Consider the following 18,451-nt stretch of genomic DNA (forward strand, 5'->3'; position numbering starts at 1 on the left):
ACACTGTAATAGCCCCCACTGGAAATAAACCAAAAGCCCATTCATAGCAAAAAGGAAAAATAAATGGTGTAGTCAATGTAATACAATAAAAATGAACACCACTAAAAAAACGACATGGAGGACCCTCACAAACACAATGCTGCACCAGAGAAGCTAACAAAAAAGAATATAGAGTGCGTGGCTCGCTCACATCACGTTTGCTAATGGTCAAAATTAATGGGTAGTACAGAAATCAGGAGAGTGGTCATCCAGGGGAGGGAAAGTAGTAGTTCAGGGAAAGGTTTATGGGAGGCGTCCAAAGGGCTGGTGATATTCTCCTTTCTGCTCTGCATTGGTGGTTACCCAGATGGGTTCACTTCATGAAAAATTAATCAAATTTCACACTGATGATTGGTGTACTTTGTTATATACATCAATAAAAAATTACTTAATATCAACTTATAAAACATTGCATTATAATATCAATTTTAAGGACAAAATGGTTATGTGTATATAAGAAAAAGTCAAAATGTGGTTGTTCCTGTCTATCAGAAATACTTAAGAATTAATTACTTCAGAATTAATTGCTTTAGACTTTATTTGAATGTTACTAATTTTTTAATTTTATTTTCTGTGTTGTTTTCTATTTCCAATTTTTCCACAGTGCCCAAGAATCACTTTTCTATTATAAAAGAAAAATAAAAATAGTTTAAATACAGGAAGAAGGCCCTCTTCGGGCTCGACCCATCAGATGGCTTGACCAGGAAGCCTGTAGTTAACAGATGGATCTAGAAGAGAAGTTGCTCCTTTAAAAAAGTTACTGAGCTGAGCAGGAGTGACTGATGAGCAAATAAAAAATGAGTCCAACCAGACAAGTATAAAACATTGTACTTCAGGTTAAAGTCAGTGAGAAATGATAACATCTCATATTTCAGTGGCTCTTTATGGTTTCAATGTACTTTCATGTCCATTTTCTGATTTTAGCCTTGCAAAATTCTGTGAAATAACTGGGGCAAGGTCTATTATCATCATTTCATGAATAAGAAGTGAGCCCTAGAGAGACAAAGTAGCATGCCAAAACCTAGAACTGGGTAAGTGACTGAGGGAAAATAATAGTGACCTAGCAATTTTTGTCCCAGTTAGGTGGTCTTTTATGAGCAATGGTGATCAAAACTTTTAAATATTCAAAGACACCCAAAATATATCCCTCAAGTAACCATTTCAAAAAAATCACTCAAACGCCCTTCTATACAAAAAAGCAGTAAGGAATCATTTAAAAGCAATAAATAGTAACAAGAATTCAGGAATTAAAAAGAAAGCATGTGGGCTTCCCTGGTGGCACAGTGATTAAGAATCTGCCTGCCAATGCAGGGGACACAGGTTCCATCCCTGGTCCGGGAAGATCCCACATGCTGCGGAGCAACTAAGCCTGTGCACCACAACTACTGAGCCCGCAAGCCACAACTACTGAAGCCGTGTGCCACAACTACCGAAGCCCATGCACCTAGAGCCCATGCTCTGCAACAAGAGAAGCCACCACAATGAGAAACCCGCGCACCGCAACAAAGAGTAGCCCCTGCTCACCGCCCGCGTGCAGCAACAAAGGCCCAACGCAGCCAAAAATAAATAAATTAATTAATTTAAAAAAAAGAAAGCATGTGAAAAGATACACATCAGCACTATAACCAAATAAACTTATGGAATTAAATACAAATAATGATAATAAATATTACCAAATTGAATCTAGAAAATTTTTTTAAATCTTAGCGTCTTATATTTCTAAGTATATAATAGTCTGGGTCCAAAGTCATTAATATAGCTAATATTGGCATGTGTTTGTCATATCAGGAAACCAAAATTTATTCCTTTATTTTTAAACTTTGAAAATTAAAGATATGCTTAAGGTATTTAAAAAAAATTTTTAAATCACCAAGAGAATTTGAAACAAGACGTCCTCCAAAAAGAGTCCTCCTTATTATATTTTTTATAAAGTATATAAAAGAAAAGCAAATGCAAAAGGCAAAACACGTTAACGTAAAACAAGGTGACAGGAATAAGAATTACTTGGATCAATACAGATGATGTAAACTATAATCTAAAGACAAAAATTCTAAGATTGGATTAGAAAATAAATTCTACCAGATGATTCTTACAGAAAACACTCAAAAATGAGGCTGAAATTTTAAAAATTTTTCAGTGGGTTTATATCAGGCAAAAAGAAAGAAAAGTCAAGAGCAGACTATTAATATCAGGCTAAGTCGATCCCAAGTCAAAGACACTGAATATGGTAAATAAAATAAAAGAGAATTATTTTATAATGAAGTATCTTCATAATGAATATACAGTACAGCAATTTAAAAATATATCAAATGAAACAAGAAGTATATAAAATAAAACCTTTTTGAAAAGATTGTCAGAAAAGCAATTATAGTGAAATGTTTACTACAGCAGTCTCAGTCTCTGACAGGTTAAAGTAGATAATAAATAAGGACATGAAGCTTTAAATAATTTAAATATTAGCCCAGAATTAATAGACTTATAATATGTATTCCCTACAGGTAATATACCATCTTTTTAACTGTCTATGGATCATTTACAAAAATTGACTACAAACACAACTCTTGAATTCAAACAGTAGACATTCTATGACCCACATATTCAGGAAGTCAGAAAGGGCAATATGTCCATGGCCAGCAAGTAACAAATGGTAAAGCCAAAAATCTCCAACAACCTGAACATTTTTTTAAAACTCTGTCCTAAATAAATATCGGGTCAACGAGGACATCAAAATTAAAATCACAGGCGCTTTTTAAAATACTAAAACTGAAAACATTACCTTTCAGAATTTTGGAAATGGGGCAAGAGCTGTACTCAGTATTTTAACTTAAAGAATTTTTTCTCTATTTCCAATAAATGGGGTAAACATTTTTTTAACCTGCATCTTTCTGATCATGTTCTCTTAGTTGATGAGATTTAAACTCAATCATCTAATTGTCCCTTATAAAAGTTGAAAAATGAGACTACCTTCTCTCAGGGTTTCTGGATCTGCAACTGATCTGAAGAACCAACTGGACTTTTGCAGTTGGAATTTTGCAGGTGCTGGAAATGACCCTGTACAGAATTTGTGTCCAATGACCAGAATAGTCATCCCTAATAACACCACCCTGTGCTCCTTGCACAGGCTTCTTAAGCTGCCTACAAAACTTGAGAGAGTGACACCTGCCTTTCTAGAAATGATGCTCTTGGAAGACATCGTCAGGGAGATAGCAGAGAGGACAGGAGAAGGGGAGTATTGTCTAGCTGAGGCAAGTTTAGCGTCTCTGGTACCAGATTAACCTGAGCAGCGGGGCTGCAGTGGCCCATGGGGTCCCACTCTGGCCAGGCAGTGATAATGCACTTGGAGCAGAGAGGAAAGATGGCACATCCAGCTGGACGGATCTGATAACTGGGGAAGTCAGCTGTCGCATGTGGCCACCCGTTGACAGACATAACAGTCCTATAATGAAATTCACTAAGTACAATGATAAGCAAGTTTCATCTGCTCCATTTCAAAAGAGGAGTTAAGAAATGTGAATCTGAGGGACTCTTTTACACCCCACTGAAGGCAATAATCTCAGTATCAGACAGGGCCAAATTTTCTCCATACAATTTGGAATGAGAAAACGCTTCTGCTTCTGGAATATCTAATATCCCTATGCTGCTTAAAGTCTGTAAAATACAGGTCACTGGGTACCATTTTTATGGTGATCACAGCAAATAGGTGCCTGACTCCAGAATGCTCCCAGCAGCTACCTCTGGTTCTCTTCAAGCGACAGCGCAGCATTATCTCCTGGTGTGACGGAGAGATTTGCAGAGTAGAAAAGTCTGGTCATGTTCCCTAAAATGTGACCTGCCTTGGAAACCCTGGACCGGAAGTCAGAAACCAAATTAGGGTAGTGGCCAAATACCTTTAGTTATTTAACAGAGCAGATGGTAAGTACAGTGATTATGTTCGCAAAGTGCCTCCAAATATTAAAATGTGAATGGAAATCAGTGCCCCTTCATTGGGGAGAGGAGAGGCAAGGGTGTTTTTGCAGAAACCCCTAGTTTGCTGTCCAAACATTTAACCAAGATTCTATCCTTTCAAACCTCGCTTATTACCTGGTGCTGCTTAAATACAAAACCAAACAAATCTTAGTTTCCTGTCTAATACTCTTACCTCTTAGCAAACTCTTTCCCATTTACTCGTTAAATATATAATTTGTCATTGATAAACAGCGTTACATCATGCCTTGGATTTTCCTATCCTTTTTATCCTTGATTTTTACAGTTGATATGAATTATGAATTGTGCTGTTCCCTTATCTCCCTTGAAAACAAGTGTTCTGAGCCATGCCCATTATTTTGCTGAGCCCACTGGGAGTAAGGGCCCACAGTTTTGAGGTGATTAGCTGGAGTTGGGGGTGGGGGGTTGAATTTAACCTTAGGGCAGTTTTTCTTCCAAGAGAAGTCAATGGGCTGGTGTGGCCCTGAATGAAGACTCTGACCCGTAGATTTCTGCTGTTGCCTTCTGACTTGTAATGTTTTTTTCATTGCTTTTTCTATTACACTTGGAATCCTGTAGAAAGTGGTTTATGGCTCATAAAGCTGAAAATTGTAAAATTATATTGCAAAGTAAGGTAACCGTGGCTGAATCAAAGTTTTATATATTCTCATGGCATTGAGAGAAAATATATTTATGTTATGAATTCTTAGAGACAGCCACATTATCTAGCAATAGCCATATGGACCTCTATAACTTGTGTGTGAAAAGCGCTGGACTCCTGTAATGTATTTGCAAAAGCAGCTTTATTTTTGTCTTCAACTGTCACTTTAAATTTACTCTGTAGAGAGTTTTCCCTTTCTTTTCCCTTAATTACCATTGGGACAGACCCCCATGATTTTTCTGTTCCTTTTTTAAAATAGTTTCATTAAAGTATTATTTACACACCATAAAAAGACCCACTGTGAATGTACAATTCAGTGATATTGTTAGTAAGTTTTAGTGAGCTATACATATATCATAACAATCCAATTTTAGAACATTTCCATGACTCTCCCCAAATTCCTTCAAGCCCGTTGCAATGAATTTCTGTTCCCTCCCCAGCCCCAGGAACCACTGATCTACTTTGTCTCTATAAATTTGCTTTTTCTGGACACTTTATGTAAATGGAATTTTACAATTTACTGTCTTTTGTATGGCTTGTTTCACTTGCCACAATGCCTGTGAAATTCATCCATGGTGTAGCATGTATCTGTATTTCATTGCTTTTTATTACTAAATACTATTTTATTCTATGGGTATGCCACAGTTTTATTTATCCATTCAACAATCATTGGACTTTTAGGTTGTTTTCATTTGGTGCTATTATAGATAATGATGCTATGAATACACATGTACAAGTCTTTATGTGTACATAGATTTGCATCATCAATTGACCAAAAATAGAAGGTTAGTTTTTGGACTCCCAATTCTGTCTCATTGATTTATATACCTATCTTTCCACCAATAATACCAAACGGTCATAAGTACTGTGGCTTTATATTAAGTTTTGAAATTGGGTTATGTAAGTCCTCCAACTTTGTTCTGTTCTAAAATTGTTTTACGTAATCTGGATTCTTTGCATTTCCATATAAATTGTTATATCAGTGTGTCAGTCAGAGTTAAACAAGAGAAGTAGAGCCAGTAGGACAGATATATATGAAGAGATTTATTATGAGAAATTGGCTTATGGGATTGGAGGGGCTGACTCAGCAAACCTGAAACCATAGGTAGGCAGGCAGGAAAGTCAGCCTGGAACTCATGGATATGGGCTGAAGCTACTGTCAGCAGATAGATTTTTTTTTTTTTTCCTCAAGAAAGCATCAGCCCTGATTTTAAGGCCTTCCAACCAACTGAACCAAGCCCACTGAGATTATCCACCTTAATCTCTCTTACTTAAAGTCAAAGGGTTAAGACATTAATCACATCTGCACATTTTCTTCACAGCAACACCTAAATGAATGTTCTATTTGAACAGCTGGAGACTATAGATTAGCAAAGTTAACACAGCAAGAAAAAACAAAAGAAAAAACCTACAATCTGGTTGGCAATTTCTACAATAAAAGTCTGCTGGGATTCTGAAAGGGATTGTGTGGCTTCTATAGGTCAACTAGGAAAGAACAATGTGTCTTCCAAACCAAAACGCCTCTCCATTTATTTCTGTCTTTGTAAATTTATCTTAGCAATGTTTTGTAGTTTTCCATATGGACAGATTTTTTGTTTGTTTTATTTTTGTTTTAATTTTTATTGGTTTTAACATTATATAAGTTTAATGTGTACAGTATTATATTTCGACTTCTGTACATACTACAACATGCTCACCACCAAAAGCTGAGTTTCCGTCATCACCATACATTTGACCCTCTTTACTCATCTCACCCTCTCTTCACTCCTCTCACCCTCTGGTAACCACTATTGTGTTCTCTGTATCTATGCAGGTTTTGGGGTTTGGGTTGGTTTGTTCATTTATTTGGGGGGGTTTTAAATTGTTGTTTTATTCTTGCCTAATTGCTCTGTCTAGGGCTTCCAATACTAAGTTGAGTAAGAGTGGCAAGAGTGGACATACTTGTCTTGTTACTGATCTTAAAGGGGTAGCTTTCGGATTTTCACGATTGAGTATGATGTTAGCTGTGACTTTGTCATATATGGCCTGTATTATGTTAAGGTACATTTCTTCTATACCCATTTTATTGAGAGTTTTTATTATAAGTGGGGGTTGAATTTTGTCAACTGCTTTTTCTGCATTTATTGAGATGATTATATGATTTCTATTTTTTATTTTGTTAATGTGGGGTATCACGTTGACTGATTTGATGACGTTGAGACATTCTTGCATCCCTCAAAGATATCACATTTGATCATAGTGTATAATCCTTTAACCATGTGGAAAGATTTTTAATCACTAATTTAATTTCTTTACTTATCCTAGAACTATTCAGATTTCCAATTCTTCCTGCATCGGTTTTAGTAATGTGTCTTTCTAGTAATTTGTCCATTTCATGTAAGTTGTCTAGTTTATTGGTATCAGATATTTCATAATATTATCCTGTAGTCATTTTAATTTATGTAGCACCAGTAGTGGTGTCCCCTCTTTCATTCCCGATTTTGGTAATCTGTGTCTTCTCTCTTATTTTTTCTCACTCTAGCTGCAGGTTTGCCAATTTTGTTCATCTTTTTAAAGAACTGGCTTTAGGTTTTATTAGTTTTCTCTACTATTTTTTGTTTTGTTTTGTTTTCTATTTCAATAATTTCTACTATACTCTTTGTTATTCGCTTCCTTCTGTTTGCTTCTAGTTTAGATTGCTCTTGTTTTTCTAGTTTTTAAGGTAGGTATCTATATTTGTCAGTTTTCTGCTCAGCACTACTTTAGATTCTTTCCATGTTTTTTATGTGTTGTGTTTTTGTTTCATTCAGTTCCAGGTACTTTTCCTTTTGATTTCTTCTTTGACCCAGAGGTTATTCAGAAGTGTGTTATTTAATTTCCAAAGAGATTGGAAATTTACCAGATAACTTTATGTTGTGAATCTCTAATTTAATTCTGTTTCGTATCAGTGTATGGTCTAACCTAGAGAATGTTGCATGTGCACTTGAAAATAATCTGTATTCTGAAGTCTTTGGATGTTCTATAAATAACAGTTACAGCAAGTTGGTTGATAGTGTTGATAAGTGCTGAAGATTTATATAACCCTGTTGATTTTCTGCCTGGTTGTTCTATCATTTATTGAGAGTGGGCTGCTGAAATTCCAACTATTATTGTTAAATTGTCAATTTCTCCTTTCAATTCTGTCAATTTTTACTTCATGTATTTTGAGGTTCTGTTTTGAGGTGTGTATGTACATTTATTTTCTATCACAAACTTTATTTTTTATTTTTTTAATTGAAGTATAGTTGATTTACAATATTATATTAGTTTCAGGTGTACAGCGTCTGATTCAGTATTTTTACAGATTATACTCCATCAAAGGTTATTATAAGATAATGGCTATAATTCCTGTACATTTTTAATTGTTTGATATATTGATCCTTTTATTATAATGAAATATCCTTTTTCCTTCAATCATATTTCAGCCATTATAGCCACTCCAGCTCTCTTATAGTTAGTTTCATGATATATCTTTTCCATCCTTTTACCTCCAAACTATTCATGTCTCTGAATCTAAGGTGTGTTTCTTGCAAACAACATATAGTTAGATCTTGCCTTTTTGTCCAGCCTGACAATCTCTGCCTTTTGAGTAGGGTATTTAGTTTATCCATATTTAGGTAATTATTGATATCACTGGATTAAGTAGACAACTTTGCTTATTGTTTTCTATTTTGTTTTTATTCTTCTGCTTTTCCTTCGCCAACTCCTTGTGTATTACATAAATATTTAAGTGTTCTAACCCAAGAGGAAGAATGTTCTGAGCATAGAGCTAGGTTAAGAGTACTAGACATGAATCCAAAAACACAGTTTCTAAGAGAAAAAAGTAATAAATTGGACTTCTTTAAAATTAAAATCTTTTGTTCTGTGAAATACCTTTGTAAGAGAATGGGAAGATAGGTTACAGACTGGGAGAAAATATTTGCAAACTATGTTTTACAAATAACTTGTATCTCGAATGTATAAAGATATCTCAAAATTCAACAGTAAAAAAAAAATTTAATTAGAAAATGAATGAAAGTCACGAACAGACATTTCACCATAAAGGAGTTATGGATGACAAAAAGCACACAAAAAGATCTTCAACATCATTAGCCATTACGGAAATGCAAAGTAAAACCACAAGATATTACTACATGCCTATTAGGATAGCTAAGCTAAAAAATAATAATACCAAATGCTGACAAAGATGCAGAGAAACTGTATCTCTTATACATTGCTGGTGGGAATGTAAAATGATATGACCACTCTGGGAAAGTTTGCCATTCTCTTATAAAACTAAATATGCACTTATCATACAACCCAGCAACTCTTGGGCATTTATTCCAGACAAATGAAAACTTATGTTCATACAATAACTTGTACATAATGTATATAGCATACATGAAAGTTTACTTGTAATGGCTCAATACTGAAACAACCCAAATATCTTTCAACAGGTGAATGGTTAAACAAACTCTGGAACAATCATACAATGGAAAACTACTCAGTAATAAAAAGAGACAAACTATTGATATAGCCATCAATTTGGATAGATTTTAAGGACATTATGCTTAGTGAAAAAAGGCAATTTCATAACGTAACATACAATATGATTTTGTTTATATGATATCCTCAAAATGACAAAACTGTAGAAATGGAGAAGAAATTAGTGATTTCCAGGGAACAAGGATGTGATGGGGAGAGTCTGACTATAAGTGTATAGCACACAAGATTTCCTTCATGGGGTTAGAGTAGTTCTGTATTCTGATGTACTCTGATTATGATGGTGGTTACACATTTATACTTGAATTGTACAGAACTACACACAAACACATACACACATGAGTACATACGAAACTCAGTGAAAACCAAATGTAGTCTGTAGTTACCATTGTGCCATTGTCAATTTCTTCGTTTCTCATATTGTTAAATAAGATATGACTATTGGGGGAAGTTGAGTGAAGGGTATAAGAGGCTCTATGTACTACTTTTTGTACCTTCCTCTGAGTCTAAAACAATTCAAAATAAAGAGTTAAAAACAAAACACACTCGAACATATGCATACAGAACGTGTCTAGTCCAATGTATTAATTTACATTTCAGTTTTCATCTGATGGCAACTGGTCTCTTCCTCCATCAGAATCAAAGTTGGGGCTTGGGGATACAGAGTAAGGAGGAAGGCAAGAAGAGAGGATAGGACAGTTCCTATGTGATTGGTATTGTATTGGGATGGCCTCATGTTCTTCAAGGCTGGAGGGAGTTTGAAAATGGATACTCTCTCATCAGAGCTTTTGGCTTCCTGAGTAAAGGTAGGGCATCTTCACTGGCCTCTGCTCCCATGCTACACTCACAACTTCTGAATGCTGACCCTGGTGTCTCCCTCCTTGGGAAGAATCCCTTTTAGAGCAACCTTATGCCAACATTCTCTGTGATTTCCACCTCTGGTAACTGGGACTCCTATACCTTTGATCTGCTGAGAAAAGTGGGTGAAGTTACTGCCCAAAGGCAGTATCCACTGTGTGGCCCCAGGCCACTTGAGCTTTCTCAGAAGTGAATTGGTCATCAGTTCTTACCACCCTGGTAAGATTTTTCTAGAACACTCATGGAAAACTCATAACAACATGAACATGAAATACCACCAGTACCTCAGCAAACATCGAAATTGCCTCTGAGATCACTGCAGCATTCGATTTTAAAAACAAAACTCAATGGCTTGGTTGAATTAGTGTTAATTGCAAATTGTCTGATTTATTTCTCATACCTAATAAAGAAATAGGGCAACATCTTGAATTTAGATGGAGCGGGTCATTTTTATTCATACTACAAAACATGCCACCAATCCTGAAATGTGTTTCTGGATCATTATAATACTACAGTTTAGCGACCAATTAAACACACACACACACAAATCAACTTTAACCAGACGAGCTGTACATAAGCATAGATCTTTGCAGAGCCTGCAGATGGCATGAAACTCTAAGGTCTGAGCAACACTCTGTAAAATGACACACTAATAAGCAAAAAAAAAAAAAAAAAAAAAAAAAAAAAGAAGAGGGAGTTACAGCAAAGATCAGCAGAGCTTGTGAGAACTAACAGGCAGAATCCTAAATTGGATATGTCACATTTTGGCAATAGCAGATTAGTGTGATTATGATTAGTGTGAAATCAGGCGCTAACCTGCACTACAAGGCCCACATTAAGCCAAAATAAGTGGAAAACAAATGAACCTCCAACAAAGGATGAAAATGAAGACAACTCAATCATTGCAGGCTTCCTTTTCTTATCAACAGCTACATGACTCCCCAGTATACAGATGTGAGCTCGTTTTTTTCATTCTTTCCTCACCTTCACACCGTGCAGTCTTTCTGTGCCCTGAACTTACCTCCTCAAGCCCACCTTCTGCCCCTCTCTTGGGGCTCATCCTTGCCACCTTGGTCCCTCTGTGTTCCATCTGCTACCTCTGGTTTTCCTGCACCAATCAACAAAACTTCCTCAAATGCCACTTTTTCCTCATCACTCCGGGGTCAAAGAACTTACTGTTTTCTCATTGGCTACCTCACTCTTACAAACTCTTTAACTCGATTTTAGGAGTAAAACAGATTACCTCTATGAGAGTGTACCTTTACATTAAGGCACAGACTCATGGAGAATACATAAAAACTCAAGCACATTTTAATGCTGTCTGGTTATTTCCAAAGACCCAATCAGGGAGAAAAGTAAGATCTCTAGCCAGAGGGCGCTGGGAGGTTAGGGCCTCACTACCACCCAAAGCAATATGCAGCTCATGCTGATGGCATAGAAGGGCACAGACATGGTTCTGACCATCTGGGTCCTCCCTTATGTGGACTGAAAGGATATATTCCCACCTCACCCTTGTACTTTGGCACCCAGCTTCAGCAGTACAACAGGAGCAGCCCAAGTGGCCAATGCATGTTCTACTGTCTCAAGATGTCCTCAAAAGTTGGCCATCTTACCCTCCTTCTTATGGCTAGAGAAGCTCTGAATACAGATAACCATCCAATGCAGAATGTCTAAGTATTAACATTAATATATGACCAAAGCCACCTGGGTTGAATTGTGTCCCCTAAATAGATATGTCCAAGTCCTAATCCTCTGTGCCTGTGAATGTGACCTTATTTGGAAATAGATTCTTTGCAGATGTAACTAAGTTAATGATCTCCAGGTAAGATCATCCTGGATTTAGCGTGAGCTCTAAATCAAATAACTGGCATCCTTATAAGAAAAAGGAGAGGGATATTTGAGGACTTCCCTGGTGGTGCAGTGGTTAAGAATCTGCCTGCCAATGCAGGGGACACAGGTTTGATCCCTGGTCCGGGAAGATTCCACATGCCTTGAAGCAACTAAGCCTGTGTGCCACAACTACTGAAGCCCGAGCTCTCTAGGGCCCCCGTGACGCAACTACCGAAGCCCTTGTGCCTAGAGCCCATGCTCTGCAACAAGAGAAGCCACTACAATGAGAAGCCCATGCACTGCAATGAAGAGTAGCCCCCGCTCGCCACAACTAGAGAAAGCCCATGTGCAGCAACGAAGACACAATGCAGGCAAAAAAATTAATAAATAACATTTTTTTAAATAATTAATTTAAAAAAAGAAAAAGGAAAGGGATATTTGAGACACACATGCAGAGAAGAAAGCCATTTGAAGAGACAAGCAGAGATTGGAGTTATGTAGCTACAAGCCACGGAACAGATTTTAAGTGTACATTTGATGAGTTTTGACAAGGTACACACTTACGTAACTATTACCAATCAAGAAATATTTCTGTCAGTCCAAAAAGTTTTCTCATGCCCCTTTCAAGTCAAGCCTTATCCACCCCATGAAAGGTAACCACTGTTTTTATTTTTTCACCATAGAATTGTTTTGTTTATATACTTCAAATAAACGGAATCAAAAAGTATATACTCTTTTCCATGAAACTTCTTCTGCTTGGTAGTATCTCCTGGATTCTTCCATGTTGTTAAATGTATCCATAGTTCATGCCTTCTTATTCCTGGCTAGTTTTCTATTGTATGAATATACCACAAATTGTTCATTCATTTACCTGTTGACAAACATTGGGTGACTCTAGTTTGTAGCTAATATGAATAAAGCTGTTATGAACATACTCATGCACGTTTTTTTGAGGACATATGCTTTCATTTCTCTTGGTTAAAAACTAAGGAGTTTATTTGCAGAATCACTGGGTAGATACATGTTTTATTTTTTAAATTGCCAAACTCCTTTCCAAAGTGACTGTACCATTTTACACTTACATCAGCAATTTTTTATTAGAATTTTAGTTGCTACATACACTCACCAACATTTAACTTTCCATTTTTAAATTTTAGCAATCTGATGGATAGGCGGTGGTATCTCATTGTGGTTTTAATTTGCATTTCTCCAATGTCTAATGTTATTGAGCACATTTTCATGTGTTTATTGGCCATTTGTATATCTTCTGTGAAGTATTTGCTCAAGTCGTTTGCTCATTTTTTAAAAATTGGTTTGCTTTTTCAATATTGGCTTTTGGCATTATTTATATATTCTGGATAGAAGTATTTTGTCATATACATAGATTGCAAATATTTAATACCAGTCCATGGTACACTTTTTCATTTTCTTAATGGTGTATCTTTATGATAAGCCATTTTGATAAAGTCCAATTTATCAATGTTATGCTTCTGGTTAGTGCTTTCTGTGACTTAACTAAGATTAAGTTAATCTCTCCCAAAATTGCAAAGATATTCTCTCATGTTTTCTTCTAGAATCTCTATAGTTTTGGCTTTTCTGTTTAAGTCTGTCATCCATCTTGAATTACTTTTTGGTGTGTGGTGTGAGGTAGGGACTGGGGTACATTTTTTTTCCTAAGGACATGCAGTTCTTCTAGCAACAGTTTTTGAAAGTGTTTTCTTTTCCCTTTCAAATGCTTTGTACCTTTATTGAAAATCAATTGTCTATATGTGAACCTATATCTGGTCTCTCTAGTTCATTCTGCCAATCTATTTGTCTAACCTTATACCACTACCACACTGTCTTGTTTACTATAGCTTTACAGTCTATCTTAATATAACTTGATTTTAACACAAAATAATACATCATGAACATCTTCCCAGGACAACAGTTCTACTGTGATACCTTCAGCTTTTATGAATACACAGATTCTGTTCTATGGATGAATTACAATTTAGTAAAGAAATTCCTCATGGTTGTAATTTCTTAGCCTTTATATTTTTATGACTCACTTAAAATACTGCAATGAACATCCTTGGCATTGTTCTAAATTATTTCCTAAGAATAAACTCCTAGAAGTGGAATTGCTAAATTAAAGTGCGTGTTGATTTTTAAAGATTTTCATATGTATTGCCAAACTACTCTATAAAAGCTGTGTCAGTTTACAGCTGCCACCAGTAGAGTATGAGAGAGCAATGCCGTGTATTATCATTTAAAATAAAAATTACTGTGTAATTTTAATTGATAGACAACACTAGTATATCACTGATGCTTTAATGTGCATTTGTAATTCGTATTTCTAGTAAAACTGAAAGAATATTTTATGCATATTGGCCATGCAAAAGGCCATGCAAATACATATTTCTTCTTTTTTGAATTGCCTGTTCATGTCATTTGGTCATTTTCATATTGCTTTTACTTCCTTCATAATGGACTTCTGATCAAAGCTAATTGTAGCCTTAGTGTAGAAGTCCTTTCAGGCCAATAACAGGATAAATAAATATATCATTTTTTCTAGAAATAGTATAAATGAAATGAAATCAGAGGAGAGATTTTATTAAATGTAGCTATTAAAACAATTTATTCATTATAATTATATGACAACCTTGTCCCAAGTACAAACTCATTTTCCTTAACTTTTGAGTGAAACTATGCTACCTCAGGGCTTTGGCACCACACTCAGTCTGTCCAGATGGCTTCTGACTTCCTACTTCATCCTTGCTTTGCTCTGAAAACTTGTCTTTTTCGTACTCTTGGCCTATTCCTTCTAGGTGTGTTTCTTTGCTACTCCCTACTTGTCCCTTTCAAATTTCTCCTAAAAATTATTTTTTACCCAGTCAAGGTTTTGACCAATATAGCCTTACTGCCAACTTTTTGTTATTGAAAAACAGAATGGAAAAAGAAATACTAAAAAAAACCCTCAAAAACATTAGAGGGGAGAATTTTATGTCACTTATTCAACTGTCGTGCCTGCTTCTCTTAATCACTTGAGTGTCATTGTTGAGAAAAGGAAATTTCCCTCTGATCTTAGTACCAAGAATAGTTATGCTTTGGAGCAGCTGGTTTGTTTTAACGTATTGGCTTCGTGAATCATTTAACTGATCATGCTCTCCTGAGCTGGCTGCTAGAAATCTCAGAGTCAGATTTGCAATCCATCTGTAGCAAGTGAATTGCAATTCTCAAGACATACTTTCTGTCTGTTAATTCCACTCTTATTTTTCATCTTCTTATTTTTTCTACTTTTCTCTTATTTTTTCAACTACTTATTTACGCTTTTTTTAACTCAAAAAATTGAAGTCTTATATGTTTTGAACACTGACTTAAAACTATTTTTTTCGGAATTAGATGGATTATCTATAAATAAGCATGTCCTATTTTCTAAGAGAGAAAAAAGGGAAATTTTGCCATAGCCTAATGCCACAATTCATGTCTCATCTATCATAGGCTAAAAGCTCCTAAACGCAGTACCTCTTGTACCCCAATCTTATCCCCATTTGCAAATAAAGAGGCAGATATCAAGAAGTTAAGTGAACTGCCCAAGATCACAGACTGAGTCAGTAACAAGAATTCATAATGGCCTTTGCTTCCTCACCCAGCATATTGTTTATGAGTCCAACACTCCACACGCACTCAGGTCATGACTATTGGGGGTAGTTAATTACTTTGAAAATTAATTCAAAGAATACCAGTCCATGGCTTTTACATCTATGGGTTTTAGGTCTATGGAGATACAGACTAAGGTTATTACAAAGTTAATCATTTTGAATTTTATTTTTTTTTTGGAACAGCTACGGTGGAGGCAAAAAATCATTGTATCTTGACTTTTCCAAAATCTATAACTCAGGATTTAAAAAATTACTTTGATTTTGTTGGTCCTCACTGCTCACAGAAAAATACGAAGGACTGATATTCCAAAGGAAAATACTATTATATTAATGAAAGTATAACCCGGAGTGTTAAAACATACAGAGATGCTTAGGAAATTCAAAGGTTAGGCCGAAGATGATTTTGGTTAGTTGTCAGGGGAGAGCGAAAAGCATATTTGAGTTCAGATTTGAGAGAAGGGAAGGAATTGAAATGTTTAAGTCAGGGGGGAAAGGCTTCCAGGAGACAGTGAGGGTACAGAAGCAGGAACGAGGCATCATTCTGGAGACCAACGAAGGACATCATTTGGCCAAAGTGGAGGGACCCTTTTGGGGATCGTGGGTTTAAATTGTACTTCTCACCTTCATAGGGCAAAATGAAAGCCCAAGGGAGATTTTTCATTTTCTCAGAGGCACCTGGAATCACCATAAGTTCCTGAATAAGACAGTAATGGGCTGACCTTTTCGTTGTTTGGAAACACAGCTGAGAGCAGAATGTGGACATAGTGTTGGGACGGGCTACGTCAGTTAGAGTTGCCTCACAGTGACCCTATGAATGGAAAAGAAATGTTCAATTTCAAACTCATTTTCCAGTAGAACTAGAGAGGACTTAATGATTGATCAGATAAGAAGAAAGTGGAAGAAAGATCATTGTAAGACCTCATATGTTGGCAGTGATACAGTTTTGAGATGTTCAGAAAGCATTTGGAGACAGGGGCCTGGGCCCTTGTTATGAAGTCTAAACTGGAAGTGATGATGTGACAGTTTTAAGTCATTCAGTTTGGTAACTCAGCTACTGAGTTTCCACTTAGTATATAATCCTATGTTAGACACTATAGAAGATACGGAAGAAAGGGAAGACATGGTAATGGCAAGCTTAAGGAGGTGTGCAAAGGAGAGTGAGTAACATGGATCTAAATTAGGAGCCCAACTGAAGTATGAAAAAAGTCATAAATAGAAGAAACCTCTGGGCAGCAAAGAAAATAGCTAACAGAGTGAAAAGGCAGCCTACAGAATGGGAGAAAATATTTGCAAACCATATATTTGACAAGGGGTTAATACCCAGAATATATTTAAAAACTCCTACAGCTCAACGACAACCAAAAAACAAAGCAAAACAAATAACTCAATTTGAAAATGGGCAAAAGACTTTTAATATAAATTTCTCCAAAGAAGGTATACAAATGGCCAATTAGCATATGAAAAGATGCTCAACATCAGTAACCATTGGGGAAATGCAAATCAGAACCACAGTGAGGCTCCTAGGCTCCCTCCACAAAGGAAGCTCTTTCTGGACTCTCCTCAGCCTTCCTTATGAGTACCCATTAGGATCCAGAGACAATAACGCTTCAGGAGTATGACCTGCAGCCCCCAGGAGCTTCACATGTTCTTGCCTGCCGGAATCTACCTGTCTGTCAACTATCACAGCTGAATTTCTCTTACCGGTGTTCAGTAGCTTCTGTCCCAGAGACATACAAGAGAAGATGGCGGAAGAGTAAGATGCGGAGATCACCTTCCTCCCCACAGATACACCAGAAACACATCTACACGTGGAACAACTCCTACAGAACACCTACTGAACGCTGGCAGAAGACCTCAGACCTCCCAAAAAGCAAGACACCCCCCCACATATCTGGGTAGGGAAAAAGAAAAAAGAATAAACAGAGACAAAAGGATAGGGACGGGACCTGCTCCAGTGGGAGGGAGCTGTGAAGGAGGAAAGTTTTCCACACACTAGGAAGCCCCTTCGCGGGCGGAGACTGCGGGCGGTGGAAGGGGAAAGCTTCGGAGCCGCGGAGGAGAGCGCAGCCACAGGGGTGCGGGGGGCAAAGCGGAGAGATTCCCGCGCAGAGGATCAGGGCCGACCGGCACTCACGAGCCCGAGAGGCTTGTCTGCTCCCCCGCCGGGGCAGGCGGGGCTGGGAGCTGAGGCTTGGGCTTCGGTTGGAGTGCCGGGAGAGGACTGGGGTTGGCGGCGTGAACACAGCCTGCAGGGGGTTAGTGCGCCACAGCTAACCGGGAGGGACCTGCCGAAGAGGCAAGATTTTTTCTTACCTCTTTGTTTCCTGGTGCGCGAGGAGATTAAGAACGCTGCTTAAAGGAGCTCCAAAGACGGGCACGAGCGGCGGCTAAAAGCCCGGACCCCAGAGACGGGCATGAGACGCTAAGGCTGCTGCTGCCGCCACCAAGAAGCCTGTGTGCGAGCTCAGGTCACTATCCACACCCCTCCCGGGAGCCTTGCAGCCCGCCACTGCCAGGGTCCCGGGATCCAGGGACAACTTCTCCAGGAGAACGCACGGCGCGCCTCAGGCTGGTGCAACGTCACGCCGGCCTCTGCCGCCGCAGGCACGCCCCGCTCTCCGTGCCCCTCCCACCCCCGGCCTGAGTGAGCCAGAGTCCCGGAAGCAGCGGCTCCTTTAACCCTGTCCTGTCTGAGCGAAGAACAGACGCCCTCCAGCGACCTACACACAGAGGCGGGGCCAAATCCAAAGCTGAGCCCCTGGGAGCTGTGAGAACAAAGAAGAGAAAGGGAAATCTCTCCCAGCAGCCTCAGAAGCAGCGGATTAAAGCTCCACAATCAACTTGATGTCTGTGAAATACATGAATAGACAACTAATCATCCCAAATTGAGGAGGTGGACTTTGAGAGCAAGATTTATGCTGTATAGCTTTGCTTCCACCATTTGTCCTAGGGTTCT

The 18,451-nt window shown here is 37.7% G+C and overlaps 1 long non-coding RNA gene across 4 annotated transcripts in view; it reads right to left on the bottom strand.

Annotated features, from left to right (window-relative positions):
- LOC307195132 overlaps window positions 1–18,079 on the bottom strand; it is a 168,694-nt gene extending 150,615 nt beyond the window's left edge. For 3 of the 4 annotated variants that reach the window (XR_013830723.1, XR_013830724.1, XR_013830725.1), the window contains exons 1-2: window positions 17,809–18,079; window positions 16,215–16,303 (exon numbers count right to left, since the gene is read on the bottom strand). This is a non-coding gene — a long non-coding RNA (uncharacterized lncRNA). The remainder of the gene's footprint in view (window positions 1–16,214; window positions 16,304–17,808) is intronic. The other variant, XR_013830722.1, reaches the window with a different exon arrangement.
- Between the last annotated feature and the right edge of the window lie 372 nt (window positions 18,080–18,451).

This window comes from Stenella coeruleoalba, assembly GCF_951394435.1.
Source record: "Stenella coeruleoalba genome assembly, chromosome: 12".
In the NCBI taxonomy this organism is placed as follows: Eukaryota; Metazoa; Chordata; class Mammalia; order Artiodactyla; family Delphinidae; genus Stenella; species Stenella coeruleoalba.